The sequence below is a fragment of the Lagenorhynchus albirostris genome, chromosome 19, assembly GCF_949774975.1.
Source record: "Lagenorhynchus albirostris chromosome 19, mLagAlb1.1, whole genome shotgun sequence".
NCBI classification, from domain to species: Eukaryota; Metazoa; Chordata; class Mammalia; order Artiodactyla; family Delphinidae; genus Lagenorhynchus; species Lagenorhynchus albirostris.
The window spans coordinates 13,233,148-13,249,172 of record NC_083113.1 but is presented as its reverse complement, the minus strand read 5'-3'; positions in this window follow the sequence as shown (position 1 = coordinate 13,249,172).

Genomic DNA, 16,025 nt, shown 5'->3' with positions numbered 1-16,025 from the left:
CTTACCTGGTGAAAAAGACCTTGCAGGTGTGATTAAATTAAGGATCTTGAGATGGGTAGATTATTCTGGATTATCCTGGTGACCCATTGTAATCACACGGGTCCTTAGGAGACCGAAGGGTCGGAGTCAGAGAAGGAGACTGCGACAATGGATTGCACGATGCAGCCATGAGCCAAGGAATGTGTGCAGCCTCTAGATTCTGGAAGACGCAGGGAACAGATTCTCCCCTAGAGCCTCCCCTAGAGTTTCCAGAAAGAACCAGCTTTGCTGGTTAAAATCAAGACACCTTGATTTTAACCCCCTAAGACTCATTGTATTTTTTTAATATAAATTTGTTTATTTATTTATTTTTGGCCACGTTGGATCTTCGTTGCTGAGCGTGGTGCAACACGCTCCAGTTCTGGTGAGCGGGGGCTACTCTTCGTTGTGGTGCGCGGGCTTCTCGTTGTGATGGCTTCTCTTGTTGCGGAGCACAGGCTCTAGGTGCGCAAGCTCAGTAGTTGTGGCTCACTGGCTGTAGAGCGCAGGCTCAGTAGTTGTGGCGCGCGGGCTTAGTTGCTCCGCGGCATGTGGGATCTTTCCAGACCAGCGCTCGAACCGATGTCCCCTGCATTGGCAGGCAGATTCTTAACTGCTGCGCCACCAGGGAAGTCCCTCATTGCATTTTTTTTTAAAGCACGATCATTATCCGCATTTTATTTTTTTTAATCTATCAATTTTTTTTTTTTTTTTTTTTTTTTTTTGCGGTACGCGGGCCTCTCACTGTTGTGGCCTCTCCCGCCGCGGAGCACAGGCTCTGGACGCGCAGGCTCAGCGGCCATGGCTCACGGGCCCAGCCGCTCCGCAGCATGTGGGACCTTCCCAGACTGGGGCACGAACCCGTGTCCCCTGCATCGGCAGGCGGACTCTCAACCACTGCGCCACCAGGGAAGCCCAATCTTTTTCTTTTTTATTCTTTTATAGTTATCATTTTTTCTGGGGGTGGGGGGTGGGGCGGGGCACACTGTGTGGCTTGTGGGATCCTAGTTCCCCGACCAGGGATTGAACCTGTGCCCCCTTCAGTGGAAGAACAGAGTCCTAACCACTGGACCGTCAGGGAATTCCCTAAGACTCATTTCAGATGTCTGACTTTCAGAACTCTAAGAGAACAAAATTGTGTTGGTTTAAGCTGCTAAATTTGTTATAATTTGCACCAATAGGAAATTAATACACCCAAGTATCAAATCCCTCTGAAATGGGATGAAAAGGGGGCCCCATACCTGAATGATCCCCGACCTCAACCTCCTCCCTTCCATATCCCTGCAGTGGCTTTTGTGGCAACAAAGGATTGGGGAGTTCCTCTGGCTTAAACAGCCTCCTGGTCCCCCCAATCAGACCACCTATGTCTCACCTCCTGCTCTTTGCCCAGGCTCTCCCCTCTCCCTGGATTTCCCTCCATGGATGGATTTAGGGTTCAGTGTAGATCCAGGGTTAAGATTCATTCTGGGGCCTGGATTAGCAGTCAGTTTTTATCTGGGGTCAGGGCTCCGCTGATGTGGACTCTCCTGGAATGTCCCCTGATAGTGTAAGATTGGCCAGCCCCTGTTCATTGAGGTCCTGGAAGAGAATCCAGGACCTCTTTTGGGCTTCCCTGAAGTCATCTCAGCCCTGCCCCTGCCTCAGGGAGAAATTTCTCAAAAGATTAAGGAACCCAGCTATTGCCTTAGGTGTTTATCTTCAAAAGAAATTGTGCCACCTTAATGAGCCCTGTGTGCCAAACACTGCAGGAAGCATTTTACACCCATTACATCATTTAGTACCTATCCCCAAACCCTATAACAAAGGAAATTTTAGTATATATATTTTAAGATATTGTTAATTATTCATCCCTATTGTATGCTAATAACTAGGGAGGTTCTGAGATCAAAAGGCAATCAATTCCTTCAATGAGGTAGAGATAGTGGGAGTATAAATCCAGATTTCAAGGTTCCAAAGATGTATATTTAAGCACTATAATTCTATCCTAGATCTCTAATCTTTTCCATATGATTCTCATGATATTTCATTACTTTTAACCCTCGGATACCATGACTTTTTAATCTACCTCTAGTGATTTTCCGTCACAGTTTAACCATAGGGGGATCTATTTATCTGTGAAGGTTTAAAGCCCTTTGTCTCTCCACTAACATTTTTCATTCCAGTGTATCACTTTATACATAATTTTCATTACACAGTATTTTATTTATATTTACAGTGATTTTAAAGTTAAGTGTGGGAAAAGATTATAGAAGAACCTTTTTCTCTGACTTCAAAACATCTGGATGAAACATGTGGACAGGTCAATCCATCAAATTTTTACTACATATTAAAAATGTGTGATTGAGGACTTCCCGGTGGCGCAGTGGTTAAGAATCCACCTGCCAATGCAGGGGACACTGGTTCGATCCCTGGTCCAGGAAGATCCCACACGCCACGGAGCAACTAAGCCCGTGCGCCACAACTACCGAAGCCTGCGTGCCTAGAGCCCGCACTCCGCAACAAGAGAAGCCACCGTACTGAGAAGCCCGTGCACCACAGTGAAGAGTAGCCCCCGCTCGCCACAACTAGAGAAAGCCCACACGCAGCAATGAAGACCCAATGCAGCCAATAAATAAATAAATAAATTTCAAAAAAAAAATGTATGATTGAATGAAGGCTACACATTTCATTCAGGTATTTAATATCTGTCAGATATAGTGTTTATTAAAATTTACATGCTTTTAAGGTAGGTTCAAGTGAGAGACTGAGTTTGATTACAAAGAAAAATCGAGTTGCTTTCTATAGGTGCCAAACCAGTTATTTCCAGTTTTTAAATAAGGCTCCCAGAAATGAAATGCTTTCCAATTTTCCTATGTATATTCGGTACTATGATGTACACACATTCCAACCTTCCCTAAGAATGGATAGATTTTAAAACAAGTGTCTTTTTACTTACCCTTATTTTGATAAATGTTATTTAAGAAAAAGGAAGTGTGAAGGAACACACTTGAATTTTTCATAATTTCAGAGAAGGACAGAGAAACCGTAGTATGCAGGTGAGTACTTAAGAAATATCTTCAAAAGTGTGAGTTTTCCGTTTGATACAATGTTGCCAAAAAGAAAAAAGCCCAGATTAGGAAAACCTTAGTAGATAATATCAAGAGTGCTTTGTGGGTGTGCAATTTTATTATATTCCTGAGACCCTTGGGCATTATTTTCAAACAGCCCATTTATGGTTATCCCAGATGAGTTAGCAGACAAAGTTCCTTGGGACAGAGTTCTCCATAGGAATGTTTCTTTTGTACAACTAGTTACCTACTGAATTAAGGTTGGTATCAAGTCTCCTCTACTGCTAGATTTGTTTTAAAATAAACTCATTTGTTTTCAAAAAAAAAAAAGAAGAAGAAAGAAACTGTGCCAAAGGTTTAGATATCAGAATGTCAACAGGGAGAGGTTCCCACCAATGCCTCTGGCTTCTCCCATCACACCCTGCACCTGTTAAGCCTGGATGCTTTGTGTATCTGCCACTCCCTGACTCTGGCGTCATACATACTGAGCAGAATTCTGTTAGTAAAATGAGTCATATTTATTCACAGATACAAGAACTAATTAGGAAAATACTCATTCATCTTAAGAAATATAATGTTGCTTTTTATATTTAACAATTGCATATCAACTTATGAAAAGATTTCTGTTTTGATCACTTGTGTACAAATGAGTTGTATTAAAAACCCAGTTCAGGAGGGAAAATGTTAATTGCTTAGAGCCTAATGGTCACAAGAAAAACAATTATTTAATTTCTATTTATTTACATATAGTTGTTGGGCATAAATATGATAATATGCCACTAAAAGTCATTTAAGCACAAAAATATATTAGGATAAAATTGTGTGGTGGCAGTGGAATGAAATAGAACTTCAAAGATAAAAAGGAAAATGTTAAATTAAAGAAAAAGATGTTTATTTCTTTTTTTTCTTATTTCTTTTCTTTAAATGGTTAATAGTGGATCACAGGTCTCAAAGATTCCACTGCACATATTTAAAAGAGTGGCAGGGACATCCCTGGTGGTCCAGTGGTTAAGACTCCTCACTCCCAATGCAGGGGGCTAAGGTTAATCCAGTAAAGATCCCTCACACGGGGCTTTCCTGGTGGCGCAGTGGTTGAGAGTCCACCTGCCAATGCAGGGGACACGGGTTCGTGCCCCGGTCCAGGAAGATCCCACGTGCTGCGGAGCGGCTGGGCCCGTGAGCCATGGCTGCTGAGACTGTGCGTCCGGAGCCTGTGCTCCGCAACAGGAGAGGCCACAACAGTGAGAGGCCCACGTACAGGAAAAAAAGAAAAAAAGATCCCTCACACGGCAAGGAATATCCTGAGTGCGGCAACTAAGACCCGGCCCAGCCAAATAAATACAAAATAAAACAATAAATAAATATATATATTTTAAAAAGAGTGGCATACCTTTTATTTTTAAATGCCAATATTTACAGTACACCAGAAATTGCAACAATTTAAACTTATGAAAAAAAGTTTGCCATCAATTTAAAAATGTTCAGACGTAAACTTTTTCAAAATGTTTTATGTGCTACGTAAGCAAAAGAGTTAGAGAACTCCTGGGACTTCCCTGGTGGAGCTGGGACTTCCGTGGCGGCACAGTGGTTAAGAATCCGCCTGCCAATTCAGGGACATGGGTTCGATCCCTGGTCGGGGAAGTTCCCACATGCTATGGAGCAACTGAGTCCGTGCACAACTACTGAGCCTGCGCTCTAGAGCCCGTGAGCCACAACGACTGAAGCCCGTGCAGCTAGAGCCCATGCTCCACAACAAGAGAAGCCACCACAGTGAGAAGCCCGGGCACCGCAATGAAGAGTAGCCCCCGCTCGCCGCAACTAGAGAAGACCCAATGCAGTGAAAACTAAATAAATAAAATAAAATAAATTTTTTAAAAATTAAAACAAACAAAAAAAGACTACTGCTCTTCAGGTAACTGAGAAGGAACTCAGTCAAATTGTGGTACCAAATTCAAGGGTTCGCAGAGGAGGATCCCCAAAGCTATGATTTTTAAAAACACTCAACTCTGGTCATAAATTTTACAATATTGGTGAAAACTTCCTAGAAAATAGTAAGCTGGGGGGAGTTCCCCGGTGCTCCAGTGGTTAGGACTCTGCACTTTCACTGCTGTGGCCCACACAGTGCAGCCAAAATAAAAGTTAAAAAAATTGTTTTAATAAAAATTTTTTAAAAAGAAAATAGTAAGTGAGAGTAGAAGTATCTCCTGTGATCTCCAAGACTGACACAGAATTCCAAAAAGATAAATTTTAATGCAAAATAAATATTAGCTACACATCGTTTTTGAAAAGTATACAAACTCTGGCAGGGAGTTGGTTGAGTGCCTCTCCTCCACCTGCCCGGTGGTGCTATCTTCCTCTCTCTGGAGCCCCTCACCCTCAATCTTCTTGATTCCCCCACTACTCACCTCCAAAAGTAAGGATTCCAGGGGCTAGGACCCAGGTCTTCTCCTTGCTCTCTCTCCTGGGTGAACCCAGCCGTTCCCAGGACTTCAAAGGCACAGGGCTTCTGTCTGCTAAGGACCCCACACCTATGCCTGCTGCGCAGATCTGGCATCTTCTGGCCCCTGTCTGCCCCCTTCCCATCCAGCCACAAGGCCCTTGCTGGGTGTCCATGCTACCTCTCAGGTCTCAGGACAGGCTGATTCCCCACCTGGAATGTTTGCTCCCCTCTTTCCTCCCAAGTCCTGCCCCTCCTTGAGGTGAGACACCAACTCCCACACTTGCCCCCCAACACTCTGTGCTGGAATCATCATCCACAGCCCTGAGTTCCTCTACTCTGAACCTCCCAACATGCTGTTCCCACTGCAGGGAACACTCTTCCCCAAGATCTTCCTCTACTCATTCTTCAGAAGCACATATGCTCTCCTCCAGGAAGACCTCCCTGATACACACTACTCCCAGGCTGGGGTAGGCACGTACTCTGCGTTCCCACAGTCCCCTGTGCCTCCCCTTTCCAGGACCTGACCCTTCTGCCTGTGCTTCCCCCGTCCCAGCCACACCACACTGGGCAGTCAATGTGACTGATCTGACTACCCCACTAGAGGCAAAGCTGTCTCTGTCACCACTGTGACCCCAGCATCGCCCAGCTGAGCTTGGCCATGGAGGTAGCTGGCATCAACTCTGGATGTAAAGAGCTGAGGCCAGGGTTTCCTGGGGCCTCCAGCACTAAGAACAGACAGAGGGACCTTCTGCATCCTCGCCCTCTGGATCTCCTCCAGCCACTTCTTATTCGGGAAGCTAGGGTATGTTGAAATAACACAGATTTAAATGCAGGTGGAATTTACTTTAGATTTGGAGACAAAGGGGGAATGTGACATTCCCAAAGTGACACCAGGAGCCAGTGACCTCCTGACCCTGGGCAGGGCCTTCTGTCAGCTGTCCAAGGGTGGGTCTCCTTTGGCAAAAAGATAGAAAATAATGGAACCAGTCCAGACCTGTTCGGGCAGCAGAACTGAGAACATGAGAAAACTTAGGTGTTCCCCCAGATTGAGGGCTGGGCCTGGGGGCTGAAATGGGCAGGTCCAGGGTGTGAGGAGTTGAAGGGATTCTTTCCGTTCAGCCTTTGAGATTTTTCTTTTTTCTTTTTTGGCCACATCACTTGCGGGATCCTTTTTCCCCAACCAGGGATCAAACCCGCGCCTTCCACAGTGAAAGCACGGGGTCCTAACCACTGGACTGCCGGGGAACCCCTAGTCTTTGAGATTTTTAATGAGCTCATAATCATCTACTACTTGTGTAACTGAATTTCTATGGAAAACTATCATGGAGACAATGGCACTGACTTTGGGCTGCTGTGAGATCAGAGCGCCACGTCTGACACATTACGCACACCCAGAATGACACAGCAGTGAACTGTAGCACTCACACGGCCCGCCAGGATTTGCCATTAGTCATGCGATGTCTTTAATCCTTCCGGGAAGGTATGCTGATATAACGTCCCCATTTTGCGGATGAGAAACTGTGATAGAGGGAGGTTAGTAACTCGCCTGACCAAGGTCACACAGCTTCTCGAGGTCAGCGCAGGATTTGAACCCAGGTGGCCACACTTGGCAGGTGGAAAAGGAGAAGGAGGGAAGGGAGGGGGAAGTTTATCCTCCGTCCCTCTCAGGTTCTCGCTCCCTCCAGTCTAAGGTTTTCTCCCCCTCTCTGGTCATCTCCCTTCTCTACCCCTCAAGGCTGAAGTCCAGTGACCTGTGGGGCGGAGGGCGCCCCCAGGTGGAAGTCGTGTGTGAGCCACAGAGGGAGCTGGAGGGTTGGAGCGTGGGAGCGAATGGGGGTGAGGCCCTTCCGGGGTCCTACCAGGATATGGAAGGGTGGGCCTCAGAGTGGGGCTCACTCCTTCATTTCTTAAACACTTTTTTATTTTTTTTGACCCCACTGAGCAGCATGCAGGATCTTAGTTCCCCAGCCAGGGATGGAACCCTTGCCCCCTTCAATGGAAGTGTGGAGTCTTAACCACTGGACTGACAGGGAAGTCCCACTCCTTCATTTCTTCATCACAGCCCAGAGCAACCACTCTGTCACAGGCAAGTTGCCGGGTAGGGTTGGAGCAAAACAGTCCTCCTGAACTGAGGTAGGAGAGGAAAGAAACAATCCAAAGCAACAGATATTTATGTGACCCTGAGCAGGTAACCTTGGCTTTCTTCTGCCCCAATTTCTTCATCTGATGTAGATGGTATACCAACTCCTCCCTCAAAGCATTAATAGGGGATAATAGGATTCATGCCTTTTCTAGGAGGATCCCAGGGAGATTCTTTAACCCAGCCTGGGGTGGGAGATGAGGGGTCTGGGCTAACTATTTACTGAGGCTTTAAAGCCCAAGGATTCAGAGGTGAACCAAAAACCCAGCCCCTGCTTTTAGGGCTCACCAAAATGTTCTGTGCAGGCCAGGGAGCAGAGTAGCCCCATTATCACATTTGATGGTGACTATATCCCTGGGAGGTAGGTAAATTATGAGCCCGATTTACAGATAGGGAAAACTGAGAGGTTGAAATAACTTGCTAGAGTTACACAGAGAGCTGCGGCAGTGGCAAGACAGAGACTTGAATTCAGATAATTCCTGTTCTCAAAAGTTTCCAAACTGCAGGCTCCAGCCCTTCAAAGCTCACACTTGGGCCTCCAGCCCATCTCCCCAAACTTTTCCTGTTCCTTTTGAACGCTAAACCGTTCAGCTTTCCACTCCACACCCTCCCACCCCACAATCTCCCGCCCGCCAACCCCCCACACGGCCCCACCACCCCCATCCCCACCTCACCTCCACCAACTGGCTAAACCACATACTTTCATCAAACGAGGCAGTTCTTCCCCTAAGAGAATTCCAGAGTCAGATGCTGAGACTGTACACTTCCATCCCACTTAACATCTGTGTCTTACTGGCCAGGTGTTGCAGGGTGAGGAAGATGGACCCTGTCCCTGCCCTGGATGCTGTACAGCTCTGGGCTTGGGGCACAACCAGCATCAGAAATGATCAAAGATGGACAATTTAAAGACCCTCTGGCTTCAAGTGGAAGGTGGATGGGAGTCTGCAGGCCTGGATGCCAGGAGCTCTAGGAGGAAACTAGGTTGGACCCAAAGGGAAGATAGGAGGGGGCAGACTGAAACCAAATGTTGCAGGCAGAAGAAACCAGACCCCCATGACTCAGGCATTTGAAATGAGGAAATTCTTAACCAAGAGAAAGATACGGGTGCTTTCTGTAAGAGAAATGGAGACATTGTGTCAGAGCCATTCCACGAAATACCTCCCAGAAGTTGAAACAAATGAACCAGAGCTGCATGTGCTGGATATGAATGATCCCGAAAACCAAGAAAAAAGGCCAGTTGCAAAAAGATATGTGTATGCTATGTGCCGCCTTGTGTATCAAGTTCTTAAACCTGCAAAAGAATACTTTCCCAAAAATTGTGTTGGATGCACACATATGTAGTAAAAGAATAAAAAGATATGTCAGAATATTAACAGTAAAAGAGTGGCTTCCCTGGGGAAGGGAGGGAGTGGGGCGGGGCGGGGGGAGGAATATGACATCTGGGAGGGGACACAGGAGACCCCAACTCAGTCCGGAATATTTTCTTCCTCTAAAGAAATAAATGGTAATAAGTGCTAAGATATAATCAAGATAAGTGTGCAGACACAACTAATTATGACAATTCCTCAAAACCTGTCCTGTCTCTGTATTTGAAATAATTATTTCTAAAACAGAAAGGGAGGGTAGGTGGAACCAGATAATAATCAGATACACTTGTAAATGGAGGGGAGGGAGCAAGAATCTTCACAGGAAAGACCTGCAATTTTATTTTTCTCAGCCTATGGCTGCCTTCCTGATGTGAATTTATGGGGGCAGTGCCTTACTTTTTTTTTAACTCCCCTCCCCCACTACAGTATGATACATAGAAGGTATCAGGAAAAGAGAGGATGGGGTGAGAGTGTTACTGAACCCAACTTGGGTTCACTCGCCCACCATGTAGCAAAGCCAGTCTACTGATACCAGGTTGTGGTGAAGGAAAGTACAGCATTTATTGTAAGGTGCCAAGCAGGGAGAATGGGCAGCTCATGCTCAAAAGACCCAAACTTCCCAATGACGTTCAGGGAAGGCTTTTTAAAGGTAACATTTGGGTGAGGTTGCAGTTTGTGGACTTTCTTCTGATTGGTTGATGGGGAGGTAACAGGATGATGTTTCAGGAATCTTAATCATCAACCTTGTGGTTCCAACCAATCTGGGATCTACTTGCTTGTGGTCCATGTAGTCACCATCCTCCACCTGGGTGGGGTGGAGGATCTTAGTTTCTGCAGAACAGCTCAAAGATTGTATTAGATTGCTGTGTATACCAGTTGAGGAGGAATTAGGGCTCTGTTTTATCAGTGAAACCAATGAACCATTGTTTAAGCCATCATTACTTTTCTTGCTCAACTGCTCCTCCTTTGCTTCTGCATTCCCTCACTTCCCTAATTAGTAACTGTATAAGTCTGTTCTTTGGAACTCAGAGAAGGCCTAGGAGACAAAAGCCTTTTTCTAAAAACAAGAAAATGGGGACACAAAAGGGTTTTTGTACCCAAGAAGACCCCACAGGATCCTGCTCCCTCCTGCTGAGGGGAACAGGGCTGGGACAAGAAAGGGAATACAATTTTGGATAGAGAAGTTAATCATAAACTCAGCAGGGGAATGTGGTTTTAGGGGGATTTGGTTTCAAGAGCATGGGATGAAGTGGTGAGTGAGAGGTTATATGAGGGGGTGGATGAGGGGATGGATGAGAGATGGGATAAGGGATGGGATGGGGGACAGCAGTAGAAGACCAAACAACATTGCTGCCTGTGGTCTGTGACATAGTCAAGTCCCTCATGTTACTCACAGCCAAGGATGCTCTTGGAATCTGGGGAAGCTCTAAGCCCAGGGTAGCAGGAAGGAAGCAAGACTCAACTGAAACTTCCCCTTTGCCCAGTTCTGGGTGCTGGGTGGGGTAGATTTGCAGGAAGGAAGGCAAAGAAACTAAGATAAACAGAGCTGGGAAAAGAACATTAGCGGGAAGGCATAGGCCAGAGAGCAGATGGCCATGGCTCCTCCCCAGATAGCAAGTCAGGTTCTGGAACTGTAAGGTTAGGAGGATCTCAAGCAAAATAAACGCCCAGCAATTTCCAGAACACACCCACCACTCAGCCTGCTGGAACCCTGGGGTTGGCAGCCCCCAGAGCGGTCTTAAAAAATTCATCATAAGACTTCCCTGGTGGCGCCCGGGGAAAACAGGTGGATAAGAATCTGCCTGCCAATGCAGGGCACGTGGGTTCAAGCCCTGGTCCAGGAAGATCCCACATGCTGCGGAGCAACTAAGCCCATCGGCCACAACCATTGATCCTGCATTCCAAAGCCCATGTGCCACAACTACTGAGCCTGCATGCTGCGACCAGTGAAGCCCACGTGCCTAGAGCCCATGCTCCGCAACAAGAAAAGCCACTGCAAGGAGAAGCCCGCGCACCACAACAAAGAGTAGCCCCCACTCGCCACAACTAGAGAAAGCCCGCGCACAGCAACGAAGACCCAATGCAGCCAAATAAATAAATAAATTTTTTAATCTTAAAAAAAAAATCCATCATAAGAGGCTAAATTTAAAGTCACCCAGAATTTCCTGGCAGTCCAGTGGTTAGGACTCCGCACTTTCACTGCCAGGGCCCAGGTTTGATCCCTGGTCTAGGAACTAAGATCCCACAAGCCACACAGCATGGCCAAAATATTAATAAAATAAATAAATTAAAAGTCACCCAGGTCCTCACCCAGTCCAGATCAGAGGGGGTCTGATGGGAAGTAGCAGGTGAGGGGTCAGCTCTCAGCCACAGAACAAGATGTATGGGCATCTCCCAGTCCAGGGGAGGAGAGGCCAGGATCCACCACAGATAACTCAGTTACTGCAAAATCTATGATAGGAATCTCTGCATCTTTGCTCTTTAGACTGAGAATTTGGGAACCTTTATTGCTCTTTAGATGAATTTGAGAGACTAGCAAACTGTATTCAAATCACTCATTCAACAAAATATTTATTGAGTACCTACTGTATGCCAGGCTCTGGGGACACATCAGTAAACCAGACAGAAGTCCCTGCCATCGTGGAGAGAATATTTTGGTGGGGGAAGGCAGAATGAAAATGTAAATCAATATATAAGATACGTTCAAGGTAGTGATAAGAGGCTATGAAGAAAATTCTCTATGTATTTAACAAACACATTCAAAGCTGACTATATGTCAGGCACTATTATTGTAAGTGCTTAGAAAATATTAATTCATTTAATATTTATTAAATACCTTATTTAATAAATTAAAGCAGGGTCTGGGATTGGGGAGGGAGCTAATTCAGCTTGTTTCATCTGGAAAAGTCTCTTCTGGAGGGGACCAGCCTTTAAGCTGAGCACAGAAAATGAGCCCGTCTCAATCTCCAGGCCAAGCATTTCAGGCAGAGAGCTGGTGAAAAGGCCCTGAGGCCAGCTTGGTGTTCAAAACACTGAAAGAGGGCTAGCATGAGCAGAGAATAGAGTGGGTCAAGATGATGTCAAACTCAGCAGCCAGTGGACAGATCCCCAAAAACGGCCCTGTAGGCCTCCATGAGGGACTTGAATTTTATTACCATGGTATTGGGTAGTCTCGTCTTGGAATCTTTAGAATCTTGGGAACTTCTACATTTTCTTATCTGTAGGATTTTGCAATCAAGTTCATCTTAAAACAGTAGACTCTTAGACCTTTGCAATCTTGAAATTTCTATTCTAAGCCAAAACCCTTTCTCTCAAAACATGGCCAGAATGTTCTCTGCAGTCTCCTCGGGCCTTGATTCTAGCCTCTGACATCCCAGGGGCGTCTCCTGAAACCGGAGAGAGATGGGGGGAGGCTGACCTACAGTTTGTTGCCATGAAGTGGGTGCCAGTTCTTAGTTTCTCCTTTGCATTGTTTTGGAGGGTCTTGGGAGGTCCCAAGTCCAACCTCTAACCTGTCTGTGCACTCAGCTCTTCTCCTGGGATAGCTAACAGGCATCTCAAACTTCTTTGGGCCAAAAGAGAATTCCTGATTCTGCTCCCTCCTGTAAAACTTCCTGAAAAACTGCTTCACCAGTTTTTCACCTCTGTTGGTCCCCATCTCCTTTCCACTTGCCGAGGACAAAAGCAATCTAGGATTAGGGAAAACATTTGTTTCACTAAAAAATACATCCTTCTAAAAAAAAAAAAAAAAAAAAAAAAAAAATCCTTCTGGGTATTGTCTTTGCAATAGTCTCTGTCCCTCTACTGCAATAGTCTTTTGTTTTGTTTTTCCTCATAAATTTATTCATTTATTTTATTTTTGGCTGTGTTGGGTCTTCTTTGCTGCGCACAGGTTTTTTTCTCTAGTTGTGGCGAGTGAGCAGGGGCTACTCTTCGTTGCGGTGCGCGGGCTTCTCATTGCAGTGGCTTCTCTTGTTTCACAGCACGGGCTCTAGGCCCGCGGGCTTCAGCAATTGTGGCTCGCGGGCTCTAGAGCACAGGCTCAGTAGTTGTGGCCCACGGGCTTAGTTGTTCCACGGCATGTGGGATCTTTCCGGACCAGGGATCAAACCATGACCCATTCACTGGCAGGCAGATTCTTAACCACTGCGCCACCAGGGAAGCACTTGCAGTAGTCTTTTGGAATACAGTCTCTCCTTACCTCATACCAGAATTACTTGTATTCGACAGAAAAAAACCCGGGTTCCTTCCTTTGCCTTCAAACTCAATTTGTCAGCAAATCCTACTGGCTCTACCTCCAAATAAATCCCAAATGTATCCATTTCTTTCTCTCCCCACTGCTACCCACTCTGCTCCTAGCCATCGTCATCACTTGCCTGGACCTTGCTTGCACTAGGCTCCCAGCTTTTTCTTCCCCTGCTCCCCATTCCCCACAGTTCCTTCTTCAGAAGGCAGCCAGAAGGATCTTTTTAAATGTAAAGAGAGGGGAGTTCCCTGGAGGTCTAGTGGTTATGACTCTGCACTCTTCACTGCCAAGGGCCCAGGTTTGATGCCTGCTCAGGGGAACGAAGATCCCACAAGCTGCGCAGCTGAAAAAAAAAAAAGCAAAGAGAAAACGAATCTTTGGTGGGGGGCGGGGCGGCATTGATCAGTACAGTGGTGGGAGTGGGGGAATTGACGGGAGAGGTCAGGAGGGAGGTTTCTGGGATGATGGTAACTCTCTGTATCCTTATAGGAGTTTGGGTCACACGGAGAATGTACCTATGTGTCGAAATTTGTGCATTTCATCGTGTGTAAATTTACCCGGGAGGTGGCAAGGAATGACCTGTACACCAATGTTAACTCTAGCAAATGATATGCATGCTGATGTGTTTAGGAGTGAAGGGTACTGGTGTCTGCAACTGTCTGTGTTTATTTTTAGTTTTTTTTTGGCTGCGCTGGGTCTTCGTTGCTGTGCATGGGCTCTCTCTAGTTGCGGTGAGCGGGGGCTACCCTTTGTTGCAGTGTGCGGGCTTCTCATTGCGGTGGCTTCCCTTGTTGCAGAGCACGGGCTCTATACTGGCAGGCTCAGTAGTTGTGGCGCGCGGGCCCAGCCACTCCGCAGCACGTGGGATCTTCCTGGATCAGGGCTCGAACCCGTGTCCCCTGCATTGGCAGGCAAATTCTTAACCACTGCCCCACCAGGAGAGCCCTGCAACTGTCTTTGAAACACATCAAAAAAAAAAAAAAAGATGAATTGAGACAAGATTAATAGATACATAACAAAGCAAGGATAGTTCAAATGTTATTGGTGGAAGCTAGATGGTGAATATATAGGTGTCTGGTATGTTTTAAAGGTTTCCTAATAAAATGTTAAATGAAAATGCAAAGCAAACCAAGTAACTTCCTGCTAGAAACCCTTCAACTGCTTCCCCTTGCACTAGAAATAAAATGCCAAATCTTTTCCACAACGTCCCTGCTGACCTCAATAGCATCATCGCCTGCATTCAATCTTTGATGCAACAGATATTTATTGAGCATCTACTGTGTGCCAGGCACTGCTCTAGATGCTGGGGCTACAGCATGGATCTGACATTGTAACCATCTTCTGCCTCAACAAGCCCATTCCCCTGGCAGGCCTTTGCACTTCCTGAAATTATCTTAGTGTACAAGTTCATTTGCATGGGGACAAGTGCTCTGAGAGGGCAAGGTCCTTCTCTCTATTACAACTAGACCTCAATAACAATTAATTGGAAGAATATTAGCTTTGCATTTATTTAATGCTTGTTATATATGCACCTGGCCCTGTTTTAAGTTATGTACACATGTACCTAGCTTTTTTTTGGCCTCACGGCTTGTGGGATTTTAATTCCCGGACCAGGGATTGAACCCGGGTCCTCGGCAGTTAGAGCCCGGAGTCCTAACAACTGGACAGCCAAGGAATTCCCACACATAACTATTTAATTCTGAAACAGATCTCCATTCTTAAAGAAGAATTAACAGAGAAGCTAGGCTGTGAACTCAAGTGGTCTGGCTTCAGACATGTTTCTAACCACTATACTATACTGCTAAGTGAATAAATGATTTAGTCAATCATTCAGACCGGTCTGAATTCAAACCCCAACTGTGCCGCTTTGTTAGCTGTGTGGCCTAAGACTCTGAACCTCAGATCCTTTATTGGTTTTCTGTTTGTTAATTAATTAATTGTTATTGAAGTATGGTTGATTTACGATGTCGTGTTAGTTTCAGGTACAGCACAGTGAGTCAGCTATACATACATATATATGTTCTTTTTTAAAATTGATTTATTTTTGGCTGCGCTGGGTCTTCATTGCTGTGCCGGGGCTTTCCTTAGTTGTGGCGAGCGGGAGCTACTCTTCGTTGTGGTGCGCGGGCTTCTCATTGCGGTGGCTTCTCTTGTTGCGGAGTACGGGCTATAGGCGGGCGGGCTTCAGCAGTTGTGGCACGCGGGCTCAGTAGTTGCGGCTCGTGGGCCCCAGAGCGCCGGGTGGCCCACGGGCTTTGTTGCTCCGTGGCATGTGGGATCTTCCCACACCAGGGCTCCAACTGTGTCCCCTGCATTGTCAGGCGGATTCTTAACCACTGCGCCAGCAGGGAAGTCCCAGATATATATTCCTTTTCAGGTTCTTTTCCATTACAGGTTATTACAGGCTATCAAGTATAGTTCCCTGGGCTGTACAGTAAGTCCTTGTGGGTTAGCTATTTTATGTATGGTTCAAGGTCACGTCCCTCCTAGTTCGTGGTGAACATGTAAGGTGTTGGAGGCAATTGGCTTAAAGACCCCACACACGCACGCACACGCGAATGCACACCGGATAACAGTGAGGAGGGAGGTAGGAGTCGGGGAGGGCGGTGCGGGGTCACCGCCAGGCACGGGGTGTGGCCTCCTGGTGGCGGCCAAAGTCTCTGGTTTCTAGGATCTCCCCGCCTGCCCACGCCCTACCTACCTGTGGCGCAAAGAGCTGTCTCCGCCCCCTCGAACCTGGGTGACCAGGGAGACTAGCGTTCGAGTG